General features: G+C 39.3%; 1 protein-coding gene across 4 annotated transcripts in view; it reads right to left on the bottom strand.

Annotated features, from left to right (window-relative positions):
- Positions 1–3,595, bottom strand: part of FSTL5 (follistatin like 5) — a 322,446-nt gene extending 318,851 nt beyond the window's left edge. For all 4 annotated transcript variants that reach the window (XM_037377605.1, XM_037377621.1, XM_037377613.1 and 1 more), the window contains exon 1: positions 3,311–3,595. The gene's annotated coding sequence lies outside the window, so the exon portion shown is untranslated. The remainder of the gene's footprint in view (positions 1–3,310) is intronic.
- Between the last annotated feature and the right edge of the window lie 15,485 nt (positions 3,596–19,080).

Here is a 19,080-nt window from a genome sequence, read left to right as displayed (position 1 = left end):
GGCATTTGATTCATTACTCCCCCTAGAGCCCATGATTCATTCCTGTGATATTTAATGTCCTGAATTATCCCACAACATTTGCCGGTCTGGAGACAAATATTCACAATTGGCCACCTAAGTTTAATTTGACCTCTTACCCTTGTAATTTTTAAACCAAGTTCAGAGTTATTGAAGGGCAGAACTATTCCTATAGGAACTCCACCTTTTTTTTTTTAGGTTTGAAACTAACAAAACCAAGCAGAAACCTACCTTCATTATTATTTTACAGTCTCTGAAAGTCAGAGAAGAGCGACACAAAATGTACATTTTCTAAAATGTTGTATAAGACAACAGTTTAGAACTGCATGCATTTATCCTGGCAAAAATAAAAAGTTTGCTATATATTAGAGACATAATTTATATGACTGTAACAGTTCTTTTTTCTAGGATTGAATATCATTGCTTTTTAAAAAAAATACTGAGGTTTTTTGGATAAACTCACACACACCCCACAATCAGGATGACAAACTGGCATGATGAGATAGATCTGGAACACCTAGACTGGAGAAACCGCAGGATTTTGGTTTTTACTGAGTACCATTTACTGTCAAAGTCTATAACCCAGCAAATATCCATGTGATCCGCTATGAAATGTAAGCTTAGGACACCTGACAGGTTGCATGTATGTTGACATCATCAATAATTCCAAGTGTATGCCCTTGTGCACATCTTTGTGTGCTGGTCCATGTAATCAGGGTCTATAAAGCAGCACTTTAAACAGGTGGTTTCCCTGAGTACCAATTTTACAACAGAACTCCTCCCCGAGATGGCATTAGTTCTGTAGATAGGTGTTTGACCAAGTCATTAGGAAACACTTTTCTCCAACTTTTGAATGAGGTTGTTGCGATCTCGAAACTGCACACTATACAAAATCACTTCCTTACAAGTATACAGGTGCGCGAGAAGAAGGATTACTGCTAAAGACAGACTTTTTCTAACTAGAACAGATGACCAAAATGTCTATGAACAACACTTGATGTATACGTATATTTAGAACACCATTTTGTTGAAAAATAGCAGTGCCATTTCACTTCCTTGAGAGTCTACGTGTCATTGCAAATGCCCATTTTAAAAATATGATTTACAAAATAAAGCAGCCCAACACAAAGGAAGGCAAAACATTACATAAAGAATACAACCAGATATAAGATATAATTTTAAAAGCACAATATTAATATCTTAACATCAACAAAAGTTGATCATCTGTCTGATGTTGGTAAAATGACTGATCTCAGCAAGATCAATGACTTTTACTCGGGTAATAATGGATATAGTCCCTTTGCAGTTAACAGGACTATGTGTATGAACAAAGGCTACTCAAATGTACAAGGATTTGCAGATTCAGGCCCTGTATATTTCCAGCTAAACATCAGAAGTTCAGCTATATAATTAATGGGTTGGGGTTGTTTTGTTGTTGAGAAGTTGTGGGGTTTTTTTTCAGTTAAAGCACTGTTTGCACCACATGCTTCACTATTAACTTCTCCAAAATATATTTGTAATGTCTACTGTAGAAAGCAAGCATCCTGAATCTTCATAGTATAAATGTATCACTATTTAAAATTATATCAAAACATTTCAAAGCAAATTAATATTCCTGCCAATGACAGATGATAAGAGCTGTCCTAGCTGATGGGTAGACTATTAATAAAGATTTGTCACCAGCGCAAGTACTGTGTAATAAACTTTCTTTCCCTACCATTTGAGAGAGGAAGGCAACAGCTGCTTCATAATTTGGGTGGGGGCGGGGGGGAAGGGAACAGTAAAACACATGATTTCCTAATTCTAAATTTCATTAAAGCCTTGGCAGCCTAGACTTTCTTCTCAATTTGCTTGCTTTCAACTTTACTCCTCGGTAGTTCTGTGCTGCTGCCTGATGGTTATCTTTATATTCTAGCTCATAAAAATATTCAGTAAAAACAACCCACCTCAACATTATATAAATTATTCAGGAGTATAACAATTCTATAATAATATGAAACAGTCTCATCAGCTTCATCTCATCAGCAGAAGTTATCTGATGCTCATAGTTACTACAACTGCTAACACTTGTGCAAGACAACGATGTGAAAAAAACGTTGTAGTTTAGGTCCCAGTTCCAAAGAAAATTGATCACAGCCACAAGAGTATGAAGTGCTACACAATGCTAAAAAATACCGGGTGGGGACCTCATTTGCCTGCTTGTTCTGTTCAGCCATCTCAGCAGCACCGGCTATAAGCAGCAGCAGCCCATTTGTTCTGGAATCAGCCTTAATCTCAGGGCAGAGTGTCACGCAGGGATTTCTGCACACACAGGGTAGAGTGCCACGCAGGGATTTCTGTTTGTGCATGCAGAAACCCCTGCGTAGCATTCTGCCCTGCCTGTGCAGAAGTCTGACAAACCACAGAAGCAGTAGAAAACTCCTCTGTGAAGCAGAGCACCCCACCAAGCTTGCAAAGGGTTAAACACCGCCGAAACAGCAAGGCATTTCACCTGCCCACCCTGCCCGGTTCCATTCAGTTACTGACAACGGTAGTCCTATAATGCAACATAATACGGTATTATTCAGAGATCCGCGTTTACACCTAGTTGTAAGCTAGAGGAAGGCCTGACATTCTTCAGTTGGTATCAAAGGAAACGACCCACAACTTTCACAGCCCCCGCAGCCCCCGCTGACCTTGGAGGCAGAGGCAGGGGTGACCCTCCCCTGGAGCTGGGGATCGGGAGTTCCCAGCGTTATGGCCCTGGCGGCCGAGCAGCCGGGGGTCCCTGCCCCGCTGCTGCACGCGTGCAGGCACGCACGAGGACACCGAGCAACGTGGGGCTGTGCTTTGAAATCCGCTTTAATTCCGACTTTGCTCTCTACTTCCCAGAATGACCTTACGCATCCCCTCCTCCCCCAGATAGAATCAGTTCGAGCTTTTCTCACCCCCCCCCCAAACCCACTGCGTCTGCAAAGCACCTCCTGTAATACGTTTATCTTTTCATAATACTCGAGATTTCTGAAATAAAATATTTTCAAACATTTAAACGTTATCCTGACAGCAAGTTTTCAAGAAAAATAAGCCTCCAACTTCTCATTCCAAACCAACCCTTTGTTTGCAGACCCCTTTTCACCGAAGGCTGCACACCACACACCCCTTGCCGAAGCATCGCCCCTGCCCTGACCTAAGGGCTGACGGGCTCCCAACTTTGCTCTGCCGGTAACCGCCGGCTCCTCCATCACGCTGTCACCCGCCACCGCTTGCACGAAGCAACTAAACAGAAAATAAATGAACGCGCGTTGCCGCTTACCTTATGCAGGAGTCACTGAAGTCCGCAAGGGGAAACGTAAAAAAAACCAAACCGCCACCAGAGCGGACTCGCCGCCGGACCCCGTGCCGGAACGGGCAGGCGCGGAGCGCCCCGCTGCCCCGGGAGCCGGCCGGCCCGGGGAGCTCGCGGCAGGTCCCGTGCGGCGCTTCCCGCCGCCAGCAGGCGCGCGCGGTCCCGGTCCAGCGGCGCGGGCAGGCGGCGGGGGGCGCCCGCCCTTCAGCACCGGCCGCGCGCGGACAGCACCGGCCCCGCTCGCCGCCGCCGAGCCCGACTGCCGCCCCCGCCCGGCTCCGCGCCGCGCCGAGGGGCACGCCCCGCCCCCGGCCCGCCCCCGGCCCGCCCCGGGCCCCGCCCCGCCGCCGCAGCCAGCACCCTGCGTGCGCCAAAACTTGCGCCCGACTCCCCCCAGCCTCCGTTTCCCACTTAAACGCCGCGACTGTGCTTTCCTACGGGACGGGGAGATCCGACGGGTCGTGCCTCACCCCCGGCCACGGGGCTCCCCGCCCGCGCTGGGGCTGCTTCCCTGGCGGCACCCGCCTCCCCTCCGCCGGGCACGGTCCCGGCCCCGTACCTGCCACCGGCCGCCCCCGCGGAACACGGGGTGCCGACGTCCCCTCCGCACCGGAGCTCCAGGGCAGATGGCGGCACGGCCGCCAGCAGCAAGGGCCGCCGCTGGAGAACAGCCGCAGGTCCCAACCCAAGCGCGGTGAAGGCCACGCAACACTCAGGTACTGCTCTGTCCGGCGGCCACCTGAGCGCCCGGGGGGGCCGGGGCCCTGCGGAGCCTGTGCCGTAACCCCAGCGCCCCCCGGTGCAGCGCCCGGCGGCAGGGAGCGCTCCTCGCCCGCCCCACCGAGAGCGGGCGGCACCGGGACCGGCCTCGGTCAGCCGAGACACGAGAGAGCAGCATCACCCTCAGACTACTAATGACACCCTCCGTTAGGGGAAGGGAAACGGGTCCCTTTGGACAAACAGAAACAAACCAAAAAAACAACCGGAAACCAACGGCCTAAACAATTAGAAATATATTTATGTGAAGTCAAGCAATGAAACAACACAGTCTCACTTGAACCTGCTTTATTGTGAGATAGCAGGTTTAAGTGACTTGATTTATTACTTTTAAATTAATTTCCTATCCCTTCCACCACTTCTTAAAGGGTAGCTACTTTTTTTCATGTGTTCCATGTGAAATCATTCTGAAAATTAAGTATTCACTCTTCATGGTATTACAGGTTACTTATGTCACGCCCTTTGGGAAAACATAATTGGGATTCGGCTGCCCTCAGCTCACCCAGTACCGGGACAAAGCCGGGCAGAGGCCAGCTGCTCCGATGCACACCAGGCGACTTGTGCCTACGTGTGGAATAAACTTGTCGTGAGAAACAACACAAGGTAAATCCTGTCCTTAAAGGACTGAGCTAGTTAACATAGGGCATGATAGGACAGGTGGATTGCATTACCCTACCACTATTTTGTCAGGGAGTTCTTACTGGACTGCTAATCAGGGCATGGCAATGCAAGAAGAAACAGGATCAATTATTTTATTTTTTTTTTTACACACCAATGAAATATGAAACCAATGATCAACAACTACGTAATGTTTCACATAACACAAGTAATGAAGTAGTCAGGATGTCTATCAAATTATGCAAGGTCTAACGTACTATAGTTTAGCATTTGGCTTTGCAAATTGGTAGACAAAGAAGCCCAAAAATAGCACATGAAAGACTCTCAAAGAAATTCTTAAAATCTCTAGATTTTGTGAGGATTTGCACTCTTAAATTTGAGTGCAAATAATGAAACAACAGGATACATTGTTATGTTGTCATTCTTGAGTTTTTAAATGTGTGTATCTGATCATGTTAATTTTCTTTGGACAGTCACTGGGACACCCATGCAGTTTACAAGGCTCATATTTAATTAAAATTACTGTGTTGTATTTGTAGCACAGAATTTTTCTATTTTCCCTCTAATTTAGCTCTGTATCTGCTATGACAGATAATAGAAACTAAATTTTGCTTCTACTTATCCTGACAGCTTTCACTTTTCTACTTAATGGATAATGTTTGTTTGCTTCATTGTATATTGTTTGCTCAGCCTTTACGCACAAACACACAAAAAGTGAACAAACAATTCTTTTTCATTGTTTTGTGATCCATACATTACATCATCACTGTTTGCAGTGGAAACATTTTCATCCATACGGTACTGCACTGGGATATTACTTTACTTGGTGTAATGCAGATCAATATACGGTACTTTAAAGGAGAATTTATTTTGTGTTTAAAAATTAATTGTTAGTCAAGAGAGACTGCTGATGCTTAGTAGTATGTTTCTGGACTCCATAACCTTAATTTGGGTCATTTATGATAGCATGTTATCAGATCCCACATAATATGCCACACAATTTTCAGAGTTTAGTGTACTTGGAGAGTGCCATGTGCTTGGCAGTCAGTTGTGCTTGGTTTTCATTTTTCTTCCCGCATTACTGTATTTGAAGCATTTGTCATTCTTACGTTGGGCGGAGGAGAAGCCGTGCAGTAAGTACTAATGTTTTCTTGTAAAGGTGAGAAACACCGAGGAACTTCAAAGCTGTTTTATGCTCATTAAGGTTATAGATATTAATAATAAAGATTCTCTACTTTGTATTTAGAAGACTCTGTTTAATATAGGATCCAATACAGCAGGAAACTTTATGTAACACAAAGAGACGATCAAAGTCTTAATACATTAAGGGGAAACCAATGCAAATAACGCAAAATAAAATTTGATTAGCAACCCATTCATTATTTGTCCAAAACTTTTGCTCCCGTACTTTGCAGTCTATCCATAACTCACTGAATTTATAACAATAGTCACTTTCTTTGACTAATTTGGATCTCTTATTCTACCACAAGTAATTCTAGAGAAAGCGTTACTTACCTTGTAAACAACGTTGCATGCAAAATGAATGCAGAATTAAAGAGTAAGTACAGTATTTCAGAAGTGACTCTTTTTCTTATCTTGGCTTTTTTACTGTTTATATTAAAACCTTGGTTTGTGCTTGGGTGTTTAGATTAGCAATCAGTAAGGAGAAAAAAAAAAAAAGACATTTCAGAAACCTGCACTGTTACTTACTCTTCACATTATTCCAGTGACTTACATATGGCTTGGTACCACTCACCACTTGTAAGTTCAGCAACAAAATTTTATTTTGCTATATCTTTAAACATTCAAAATGAAAAAAGTGTTCCAATGAATAGCATTATCAAATTACCAAACTCTTCAGGATATTAAAAACTGATACTACCAAGTATAAATTACTTCACTGTCCCAGCTAATCTGACCAGTTACAAAGTAGTAAACAAGACTAAAAAAAAATATCTTTTTTTTAATTTGAATCAAGAATATGCAACACTTGAAGCGCACTTCTGTTTGTATCTTAATACCAAAAATAGCTCTAGGCAATGATATATTCAAATGATAAAAAAGTCTTACTTGAAAATATACAGTCCAAAGTACTACCCTTTGTAGGGTTTAATTTCCACTTCTTTTTAATAGATTATTCCTTTTTTTTTTAATTGGAAGAAGACAGCTGCTCCTTCAGTGCAGCTGCTACTGATGAAGATCATTGATTAGCTTGAAGTCAATGACAGCAAAAGAACTCTCAGCCTGCTCTGACATGAGATGGCGTGAATAATCCTACAAATCTCTCTCTCTCACACACACACACAGCATGAAGTTTGGACACATGCATCTTTCCCTGGTCTAATTCACTCAATGCCTGTTTAATGTTTTAATGAAAGATGATAACTCATTCACTATAAACTGTCCTGTTCAAAAAGCACAATGAAGTGCACAGAGCCCTGGACCGGTGCTTTTATAACAGCAGGGCATCATAAGCACCAGGAGGAAGGCAGACACTGGCAAGTGACAGAGAGGAAAATTAGCTTCCTTGTGGCTTGGAGAAAGGTTGTGCCAACCGTATGGCACAGGAGATCTCCCTAATGACAAAAGGATCATAAAGGCACATTAAGGTTTACCCCATATCTCCTCAAAGCCAGTTGTCACAAAGGAATTAAATTCCTTACGAGGCATATGCAATAGTGTTCACACAAGAAACTCATCAGAATAATTAAAATGTAAACCAGAACACAACAGATGTAAACTCGGGGCGGGGGGGGGGGGGGGGGGGGGGGGGGCCTGGAAAGACTAGACTAAGGTTATATCTGTAGATTTCTTCATTTTTTTCTCATCAAATAAATACTGTAGTTTTATTTCAGTGTGTAGCAACTTTGCAATGATAATGACTGACAAGATGACACTGCCCCCATTCTCATCTTGTGCATATGAAATAACAACTGATTAAACAGTAAAGAGATAATACACTACAGGATTAATATCCACATTAAAAATTACTACTGAAAAATAATTGAGCAATGAGGATAAATATTTAATTTCTTATCATCCAGCCTTTTAGCCTTTTTCAACTTAATTTGGGATGAAATAATTTCATTATTCATTATCATTGAAATCTGAAAACATAATACGACTCGATAGTAGATAATACAGATTCTATTAAAAAAACCAAACATGCACAAAGAAAGCTGAAGATACTTAATTTCAGTATTTAGTCGTGATCTCTTAGGGCATCTATTGGGGAATGTTAGTATTGCACTCCGAAGAAAGACTAAAAAGGCCAAGAAAGAGAGAAAAAGTCCTTTATTTTGTTAACCAATTTGAACAAGAACATTAATCTTAACTTTTTTTCTCTTCTGGGCAGTCCTTATTAGATTAACTAGAGCATTTAAAGTAAACATCTAAATAAGAAAACTTCACAGCTGAAAGTATTCACTGATGGAAGAGCTAATTCTATGTTTCACAATTTGGCAACTCATTCAATCTTGAGTACTTAAATATGTATTAAACTGAACATATCATGCTGTGTTTATTTAGAAAACAGAAAAATTATTTTGCATGAAAAAGTTTATGAAAGCCATAGTGAGACATTTAATTCAAAAGGGTTAGGTATAAACAAGAATGGCAGTTTTTGCATTAGGCTTAATTAGTCTTTAAGGTGGTTTTCCAAGCAACTTGGATACTTCTAATTTTTACCTTTGAAGCTTTATGTTAGTAATCCTGGCAACTTTACTAGTTTGTCATGATTTATTTCTTTCTACTAACACGTGATATTCTCTATTCTGTACCTCACTTCTCAAAGCCCCACACAGGGGTGATTTCTAACGACAGAAGTTGTGTTGCTAGCTGTGTTAGCTAGTTTGTGATAGAATAGAAAATAATTGTTTAACTTAATCTACAGAAAGCACAGCTTTTGAAATTTTATCAATAAAGTAGTAAGCACCCTGTATCAGCCTTATTAGGCTGGATTTATTTTTAAGCAGAAGTTCTGTCAGGGCATTAATCTTCCTTTGCATACTTTTGTGCTTTTAATGAGACAGTGACCTGTAACAGCCGCCCACAAGCTCTAGGTATTTCTGTCTTGTACCTTGTTAAAAAACCACCACCAGCAGCACCACCAGCACCACCCCTGACATGATGCCGAGGCACATCAGCAGTTTGTTAGTATCAGCTGTCGCTGCAGTTCAGGTAAACTTTCCCAAGCAATAAAAGTCCCCTTGAGCAGCAATGGCTAAGTTGGCTCAACAAGACACAAAAGTATTCTTTTGTAGAGCCACAGCAAACTCCTTTGGTTTACTTGATGTATTATTATAAGGATGAAAATTCACAGAAATGTTATACAGCCCTGCAGCCTGCTGTGGTGGTGTTCAAACATCAGATGTGCTCACATGTCCCACGCAGCCCCTAAGCATCCGTGAGCTGACTGATTGTTACGACACGAGAGAACCATTTCTCCTACAATTTGAGATTTCCGGCATTTCTCCTAAATCTGTGCCATGGAGATGAAACATGATCACTTGTTTTCAAGTGGATTTTTCTAGAGAATAAGCCAATCTAAACAGTGATTGCATGTCTGGAACACAAGTCTAAATTAATACACATTGATGTGTAATCTAATTCACTCCTAGCCGCGTAGCTGGTCATATATCTGCTTCCATCCCAAGCTGTACTGACAATATAAAGGAACCCGTTCTTCAAAGAATGCACTTACTGACTTTGAAGCAAGCAGTTTTGTGAACTCCAGTATCTGTATGGGGTAAGAAGCGTTTTCTACAGTTCTAGAGAACAAGAGACGACTATAATAAGGTTCATAGGCACATCTTACCCTGTCTGTCCTTCAGAGCAATGAGCCTGTCCCAGAAGAGCACAAGGAATATTAAATGGGGGGAAAAATTCTGGCTTATTGTCTTGGTGACTTTGATATGCATTTTTCCACTTCTTTAGGAGATAAATTTCAATGGTTCATACTGATACCACAACAACTAGTCATAGTAAAGGACGAGGTGAACTTTTCAGGTGGGAGATGATGTCATTGCCTTACATATCACTTAGTCCACAGTTCTACTTAGCTAGAATCCTTCTTTGTCTTTCCAGACATTATAACAATCTGCGTGAATCATAAAATAAAAAACAGAAAAAAGAAAAAAAAGAAAGAAAAAAAACCCCTAAGATGCTCAAGGAATATGGAAATGTCATCCTTTGCATCTCAATCTCTCCTTTCACCTTGCAACTAATTTTGTACCATTTTGCCACTGGTCCCACACAGCAGAGTGACACGATGTGAAAGGGCTAGTGTGCCCGTTTCATGTTGGTAAATCCCCATGTTAAAAAGGTATCTTCATAAGTCTTACCTGTAATGTAATTCCTGGGACAAAATTAAAGTGATAGTTTCATATTCTGTATCCATTTTATTTTATTTTCCTTCCTTTTTCATAGGTCACTGTAAACTCTGACAGTCACAAGAAACCACCTTACTTCTGCCAGGAATATGGCGTAAAGTGTTAACAGGCACACATTTCTTAAATAATATGAAGGATGCAAAATGGTTACTTGAAACTCTTCAGTTCTTGTAGATCTCAATGAAACTATTTCAGGATTCAGCTCATTCTCCTCCAAAACTTAGCTAATTTAAAATGACAGACTTTTAATTACATATGACATTCTATCTGATTAGAAGTAAAAATCTATTTTCACTAGTACAGTAATATTTGAAAAGTTGAGATTTGTCAAAATATCAGATTTTCTCCAAATGCTTTACACAAAAAGGAAAAAAAAGATTGCATTACAGCTTGTTAAATTTTGTTAAAAGATCTCTTTTTTTACAGTATATCCTACTATTCATGTAGGTTTTATTGGATCGGAAACAGACCAAGTAGGTTCTTTCTTTCTGAATGTACAGAAATTTGTTTAGAAAGAATTACTCAGTTGCATATGAATATAATGACATTTGGAAGAAAAATGCCAGAAAAAAAAAAATCTTATTTTTCTTCTAAAAGCTATTACAAATCAGTTGTTGAAATTCACTGTAAGTGAAATTTATGGGTTTATCCTCAACTTATGTCTGATTACCTTACTAGTATTCACAAACACAGGAGACATTACTCCTGTATAGTTCCACAAAGACAGAAAACATTGATGCCCTCTTTTTGCTTTAAATGGGAAAAAGAATAGAGGCGCTAAGCTGTTCAAGCAGTCACAAAAGAAATCTGGGGCACTGCTGGGAACAGAAGTTTCCCATCTCTTATTCATTCTTAATCACATGATAATCCTGCCTTATCAATCAACATGTAAATTTAAAAGCAATGATTACAAGTCATCAGCAGTGATGATCTAATATTTTAGTACAATAGAAGGTGACACACAGCTGAACTTCAAAGAGTTCAGAAAAATCAGAGCATGCACTTCTTTTAACATAAGTGGTGCTGCAAGCCTGATATAATCCAGCCTTATTGATTCACTAAAACTCTGTACACTGTAAAATACACCTGCTGAGCTTACTTGCTCAGTGTGTGCTGCAGAATATACATGCACTCTTTCACTAAAAAAGTCCAAAGATACATACAGTAGAGTTATGCTGTCAACATTTTGGAACGGGATCAAAATACATGCCAAACTTCTACATTTACATCACTGCTAAATATTTTATTTGTTTTCAGTCAGGAAGTCAACATCATTCTGAAGTTTCAGAATTTATGGATTTCCATGATTCACAGCACACATTATAAAAACATACAAAGCACTACTTGTAAATATAGATATGGTATCAAGTGACATTCATATAAAATTACATTAGAAAGCTTTAATAAAAGGCTATTAAGTTGCCTTCCAAACCTTGCGATTTACATGGCAAGCGCAATATGCATACTCAATTTGCACTGCTCTGTGAGCACTGCGCGCTGTGCTCCCTGCCCCTCATCCTGACCTTTGTTTCCAAACTATGCTCAAGTGATAGCCACCTGTGACTTCCCATGGACCTGTCCAGGTCGTCGTGACCATATCTCCAAGGGAATTTGGGGGAGACAGATAATGGCCAAAGAGCCAAGAGCTATTGTTAACAACGTGCCCACTAAACAGTGCTGGTCAAGGTCCGACCCAAGCTAAGCGTGAAAGAACCTAACTTCTGTGGTGTGAACCAGCATGCCATGTCACCACCCCACAGAGTGAGTCACCACCCCACAGCCGGAGGACAGCCCGGGGCCCACTGAGGTCTCCTGCACAGCACCGGGCTGCACCCACGGCCTCCCCTTGGGTAGGGACACCTTGCAAGGTTACTCCTCAAGACTGAAAGGGTCCTTACCGCAACAGATTATTGGTAAGTGATTAATAGCACACTAAACTTTGAAATTTTATCTAAATGGTGTCAAGGATTGATTGCACATGTATCATCCTTTAGATATAAACTTAGTCTGAGACCAAGTCTGGATCTAGCTGCACCTCTGAACTCCCCTCTGAGGAGAAGTTCAGAAAGCAAGGGGGTCCTTTCCAAACCTCATAACTCAACAGGAGTGTCTCCCCGGCAGTTTTGTCTGACCCTGTCCTCTGTGCAATAAACAATCAAGTGTACCTTGCCATCAAATCTGGTTAAACTGTTACCAAAAGATTGGTCGAAGAAACTTTCTAAAGCTGTTCTGAAGTTTAGAAAGCAGGCTTTCTTTACTATGGTGCCTGAAGCACAGGGGATATCTCCTCCTAACGTGCTCATCTTCTCCTCAAATACATGTTTCTTATATTCTGTATAATCATACATATGCATTAAATTTTCCCATATCCCACACACATTTGATTATTTTTCTAGGATTCGTTTACATTAGTCCCTCCTTCTTTTGCACATGTGTAGCTCTTTCTGAACGGAATTGAAGGGCTGCTTTTGTGACCACTGACCCAAATTCATATCTAAACACTTCATGTCCCAGTCATCTTAGTCCTCTAAGTCTTTGGCAAAACCTGCTAGGTTTCCATGAGATTCAATCAGTTCATTTTCTTTCATCCTACATGTTCCTTTCGAGTTAGATCATAAATCTTGCCCATTTAATGCCAGGTCTTCCTGATCACTATCTTAACAATTACACTACTACAAGGACTTCTCAATTACAATCTAATAATTATACCAAGGTTGTATATATACTAAGATTACACATTAAACCTAAGGTTATGCACATACTAAGGTTATACAATAACCCTCTGGCATCACAGGTATCAATATCACTGACATATTTACTATCAAGCTTTGTTAAGTCTCTGTTTCATACCATTTATTGAGGGATGGGTGAGGAAAATCTAAAGTTGAGGTTTAGACAGAGGGGTGCAGCTTAACTTACAACCAATATTGAATCAGCAGTATTAAAAACGGGGAGAAGGCAAGGGGTTGGAGTGCAGAAACATACAACTCAGAGTTCTATTTTCAGGAAATGGTGTCTCCCAAGAGAAACACCAGTGGAACAGCTGAAAAGATTAAATGGCAAGACAGGATCACAGACAAAAGGATTCTCTGGGCAGTTTGGTACAGGAAGTGGAGATAACACAAAGTGACAAAGAGATAAAACAAAGAGTTGAGGAATAGAAAAATGTAGGAAAGGAGGAAGTGAGAACCAAATTAAATTCCTGGAACAAGTGGAAAGGCAAGAGAGGGAGAACCATCAAGAAAACTCAGTACATACGGTAAACAGAAGGGAAAAGGGATATGGAAAAGCCACCTCATGTTTCACCTGCTTTTTTTCTGGAAAGTACTTAGCAAGATTCTGTTCAAAAGGAAAGAAGCAGAGGAGAAAGTCTGAGGGATGAATCATTAATGGTTCTGCCCAAAGAATGGGAAACTGTAAGCAAAAGCCTATTACTGTGAATTGCAGGACTAAGGAACCTCAGCTCAGTATCTGTAAAAAGCAACAATCTGCAAGTCATGTTAGAATGTCTGCATCTCTTATTACAGAACAGAATAAACCCAGTGTAAACTGGCAATCTTTATAATAATCTATTAAAAACTGCCTACAGATGAAGATTTATTCACCTAATAAATTCCCACATAATTCTGAATAATGAGTATGTTTGAGAACCAGTGATTTGGCAAATACAGGAATAGCAAAATGAACGAGTTCTTCGTGTGGCATATTTGCTCAGCTCTATTAGATAGCACTCCAAAAATAAAGGAGGGGGGGTGGGGGGCTGTGTGTGAAGCGGAATCAACAGGACCATATTTGTCATTTACTAGACATAATGGAGCTTATGGTGGAATCAGCAACAATATGACTGGGCAGCAGCTAATTACCCAAAGCCCTTCAAAGTAAAATCATGTTACACTCAAATCTGCGATAGGTGCCAAGCAATACAAAGGCCTATTAGGAGAATTGCTTAGACCAGCCATAAAAGCGTAGCAAAATTACATTCTCTTATCTAAACCTACTCTTCAGAAAGGAACATATTGTGGTCTAAGTCTTTGTGGATGTAAGAAAAAATTAGGAAGTGTGAAGTTCTTACCTATCCCAGCTGTGGCTGCTAACCTCACCCATGCAACATGGAGATGCCTCAGTAGCTCGTTTAACGCCAGGTCAGGTGCAGGTGTCAGCCTGGTCATAGTAGCAAAGCAGAGGAGATACTGTACAACCTATGGGTAATGCAGCTTTAGGGTAAACATTCTTTGAAATACATGAAATAAAACACAGTATTCAGCTATGAGATGGGCTTTTGCTGAGATTATGCTCTCTAAAATTGGTGGTACGATTATAGTCAGTGGAGTAGCCTCATTTTAAAACAAAATATGCAAAATCAAAGCCAAGTTCATCTTGCTGTGAATATACTAAATCATTCCAACGGCAACTGAAGAAAAAGCAGAGGTAAATAGTTCAGGAAAATGGAAGTGGTATAACACATCTACTTTCAAACATTAAAAACAGTATTATAGCAAGAGCTTTGATTCATTGCCTGTGGATCCATTTAACTAAGATGCAGATCATCCCGTGGATCTGTTTGGCTGTGTATGAAACTGTGCAGCTACATATGAACCAGTGTGGTGGTTGCAAAATTGTATCCTCGCTGGAAAAGGATGAAACAGTGCATTGTCATATAAGCAAAGTATGTATTTTAGATTTTTGTAGACATATTTTGATACATGCATCTTATTTCTATCCAGTTCTGTGAAGTATTTGCCAAGGTCACTTTTGTCAAAGACTAACCCTTGATATTAGTCCGCAGAAGTGCCATTTCAAACTTGTAAGCAATGACTGTTTATTAAACCTCACCTGAATGTTCAGCCAACCTGCTTAAAATTCCCTCCTAGCTTTCAAGCCTTGCTTTCAAGCCCCTCATTCATTACCCATCTGAAACAACTAATTGATTGTAATTAAACCCAAAATAAGGTCACCACGCAATTTGCCCTTATTCATTATACATATCTATACACTGAGCAATTCCTCTTAACTTACCAATAAACATTCTTCAGAGAGTATAATGTGTACAGGTCAATTCATACAGCCTACTTTGGATAGACAAATTTGTGTGTAGTATTAGGAAAACAATCATAATGCACTCTTCACTTTATATTTCCATGTGTTGTCTTTAAAGGTATCAAGTAAAATTCCTACTGATACAAGCTGTAATTGATTTTTCCAACCAATTCCACCTTGCAGCTTTTGGAACTGTTGTCTGTTTTGAAACTCAAGTATGAACAATCTATAGATATTTCTGCATCAACCAAAATTGTTTTGATATACAAGCATCCAACTCTTCACATTTTTTTTTGCATTTTAGCATTATTAGCTTCCAGACTCCCTTTCAGTCTAACTGAACATTTAGATAGCTAATTTTAGCATCAAGACTTGAAGAATAATCATCCCTGTTCTACCTGGGCAATTCCAGCAGCGTTTGTTTTGATTAGATAAATGTAAAATAATTAGAAAACTCTTAATATGAATGTTCTGTTGTATTTTGGCACACCTTATCATAATCTTTTTTGTCTTGCTCCATATAGCTCAAAATTTCATGCTGCCATTAGCAACTATGCTTTTTGTTTTAAAACTGAGTTCCATTATCTTTTGTGCCTTTTTCATCAAACATGAAATGGGAGAAACTATTTGGTGTGCTATAATATATCTGTCAAATGCAGTGCTCTGCAGAGTAAATGTAGAAGTGTAATCTGTGTTATTGAAAAAATTAATGCGTGGAACAATCTGTAGAACATTAAACATTCACTCTGTGTTGTTTTCCTCCTTTCCTTGCAAGTTTACATGACTCGGAATATGAATAGCACACATAAAAGCATCTTATGTAGAGCTGTAGGACTCCACTGAGCAATTCAGATAAGAATTTTTAGAAGAGAAAGTACTCTCCTGAGAGATGTGGGCATTTCAAGTTTCATCCTTCATCCCAACTAAGATGAAAAACTGAAGTTGTTTCCTTTTTAGAACTTGACATGTATTTAAAATGAATCATCTAATCACATATGCTTTCCTTGCAGAATATGATTAATTCTTCTGATTTTGTGGGCTGTGTCTAACTGAAGAATTAAGGAAGTTTTCAATCTATTTATCTCCCAGCTATGTTAAAACAGACAGTGCTATAAAAAACATTGTTGACTTTGGTCAATAGCAGACGGTCTCTTGGTAATAATCACTAATATTTTTTTTAGAAAAAAAAAACAACTTATAAATATTGAAAGCAACACATTTTAAGAATATTGAAAAGCAATTGTTGATTTAGAATAAAGACTATACAACTAAGATAACTACTTCATAGCCACGTGATTATTTTTATTCCAAACTCATTATAAACCTCAAAATTATACCTGTACTGCTTTTGCTTCCTTTATTTCCAAATTCTTGAGCCCTTTTACAAGGGCTTCATTTTGGTGTTCTTTTGAATTTTGTCAAGTAATGAGTATCTGGCATTTCTCTAGGAGTTTTAAAAAGCTGCATCATCCCCCTCATACAGTTACACTAGGTGCTTCATCAGCATTACTGAGGTTTTGTCGACTTTTTCTTCTAGGGAAGAAGTTTACATGAATGCTCCTTGAACCATCTGTTCCAAAGGATGTTGAACATTTTTAGTGGAACATCAGCATGTGGAGTATTTGAGGCAGAATTCCTGATTACTTGAAAACAATTAGAGGATTTCCATTGTGTTCAGTAAACTAGACTGAAGAAACCACGTCCAAATAGATACTTACCCAACAAGAATTCAGCTCAAGTGAATGTTACCAAAACTACTAAACACCAACAATCTGATTAGCCACAAATCATGTGCTTATTACATACTTTAAATTGTTCTTGGCTCATTTATTTTGGGTGGAGATTTGGTCGAAGTAAACCCACCAGAGAGGGGGTGTAAAACCATGAACATCAAAGATTTGCTCTACAGTCAGTGTCCAAAATTGCAGGAGTGAGATGCAAGGCAGCACTCAAACTAATTACAGCAACCGTGATTTTGGCTAAAATGCCCATGATGGCATCACCATTTTTGGTAGTGATGGCTTAGCATGCAGTTCTATTTCAGCAATTGCATTGCTTATATAGAGATATCCCAAAAATTTTAAGGAGGTTTCAATCTGAATTTTGCACAAAGTACTTGTGGAAACTCTCTAACAGTATTTAACAGAAACAGGTAATAACAATTCTACACCCTATCCAATTCATATTCTCTAACAATAGCTGATGTTTATTATGTGTCAGTGGTTTAACACAAAGACAATTAAGCATGTCTACTAATTATCAGAAGAACAACCAAAGATATAAAATATTAATATTATTGTTTGATACCTATTTTAGAAGAAAAAAAAACCCAAAACATTCTATGTTCCTGGATCCTGACATACCAACTGGAAGAATCACATGTTATACTAAATTGTAGTTTTAACTATTCAAGGTTGTGCACTTTTTTTGTCTGGTTTGCTAGTCTTTTGTTTTCTAGTTAAGCTGGCTGAGGTATTGTTATGATGATCTAAGTTCTGTTTGTTAGGTTGTTAGTGCACGACCCAGAGACCACATTAAAGGAAAACAGTCTCTTTGCTCCCTCACATTAGTCCCTGTGGTAACAATGCTGAAAGAGCAAAGGCCTTAGGAAGGCAGCAGAAGACTCTCAAAGAAATCAGAGCATTAAGGAGGTCACTACAACTCGTTCAATAACTAATTATTGTCATAATTCCAAATACGATGATGTGATTTACTGAACTTATCCATCTTGCTCATGTGAGATAAACCGTTCCTTTCCAAACCCAAACTTGCCTGTGATATCATAACTCTGTGGTGGAAACCCAACTTCCAGCTACTGGCAGCCTGAATCTTTGATTACCAATTCTTTATGAAATATATACCTTTTCTGGTGACAAATTGATTTAAGACTGATACTTTTTGTATCCTTCTGGTTTCTAGTGCAGCTACCTGGGGAACTAATTTGAGAAAGAAATGGAACAGTTTAATTTTGTATGAGAATACTTTCAATCTGTAGATTACATAACTTGCTCTAAATTTGCTAATGTTTAAATGACCCTAAGCAAATTAATTTTAGACTTAATAACATGCAAACTCTCATCAGATAAGATGAAGAGTGTTATACAAAACCAGGTTTGCAGTCTCCTGGCTTCACTAATGCCACTCATTTTCCTGATCCTGCTCAGAGTATTTGATGTCTCGTACTAAGGAAATCATTAAATTGACAAGAATGTGGAAAAACACTTTTTCGCAAATCTATACCTGGGACAATCTAGAATTGTACTTTGACACTTGTAGGTTTTCTCTGTTTGGATTTTACTATTTTCCTTAGGTAAATGCTTAATCGTGGATTAATCTAATAAACAATTAGATGTAGAATTATACTGTAGACAGTGAAATTATACAATCGCACGCATTCTACAAACACTTTTTTTTTTAAACTAGGTTTAATTTGTTAGGTTTGGTCTGGATCAGTATTTTCTTGTTTTGTATGAATGCTTACTAGTAACTCTTCTGAGTGCTTCTATCAGCTCTTCTCAGCAAAATAGTTGCTTGTCTCTTATTTTTATCTCATATTTTTTAACTGTCTTCAATGTTATTAAATCCTCTGCAAGAGCGTATAATGGCCAGATGATTCAGTGGTTCCCATCTGTACAGGAAAAATTCTGGGAGCATCAGTGAGGTTTTTTATTTAAAATCCTCTCATCTGAGCAAGATTATTGTATAGTCTATCTGGGAGAGTTTATGAAACCATAATTCCCTCAAATTCAGGAGAAAGAAAACATCCCACATATTCAAGAGGGCAGGATTTTACCCATTCTGAGGCTTGCCTTGCCCTTCTTGTGAAATAAGAGCATTCTAATTAGAAATATATAATTTAGGGGGTTATTAAATGGGAATTTTTTTTTTTCATTTTCTAATCTTGCATCAGTAAAT

The sequence above is a fragment of the Falco rusticolus genome, chromosome 1 (genome assembly GCF_015220075.1).
Source record: "Falco rusticolus isolate bFalRus1 chromosome 1, bFalRus1.pri, whole genome shotgun sequence".
Classification (NCBI taxonomy): domain Eukaryota; kingdom Metazoa; phylum Chordata; class Aves; order Falconiformes; family Falconidae; genus Falco; species Falco rusticolus.
Note: the sequence above shows the minus strand (reverse complement) of the source record. Positions and strands in the feature narration are given on the sequence as shown.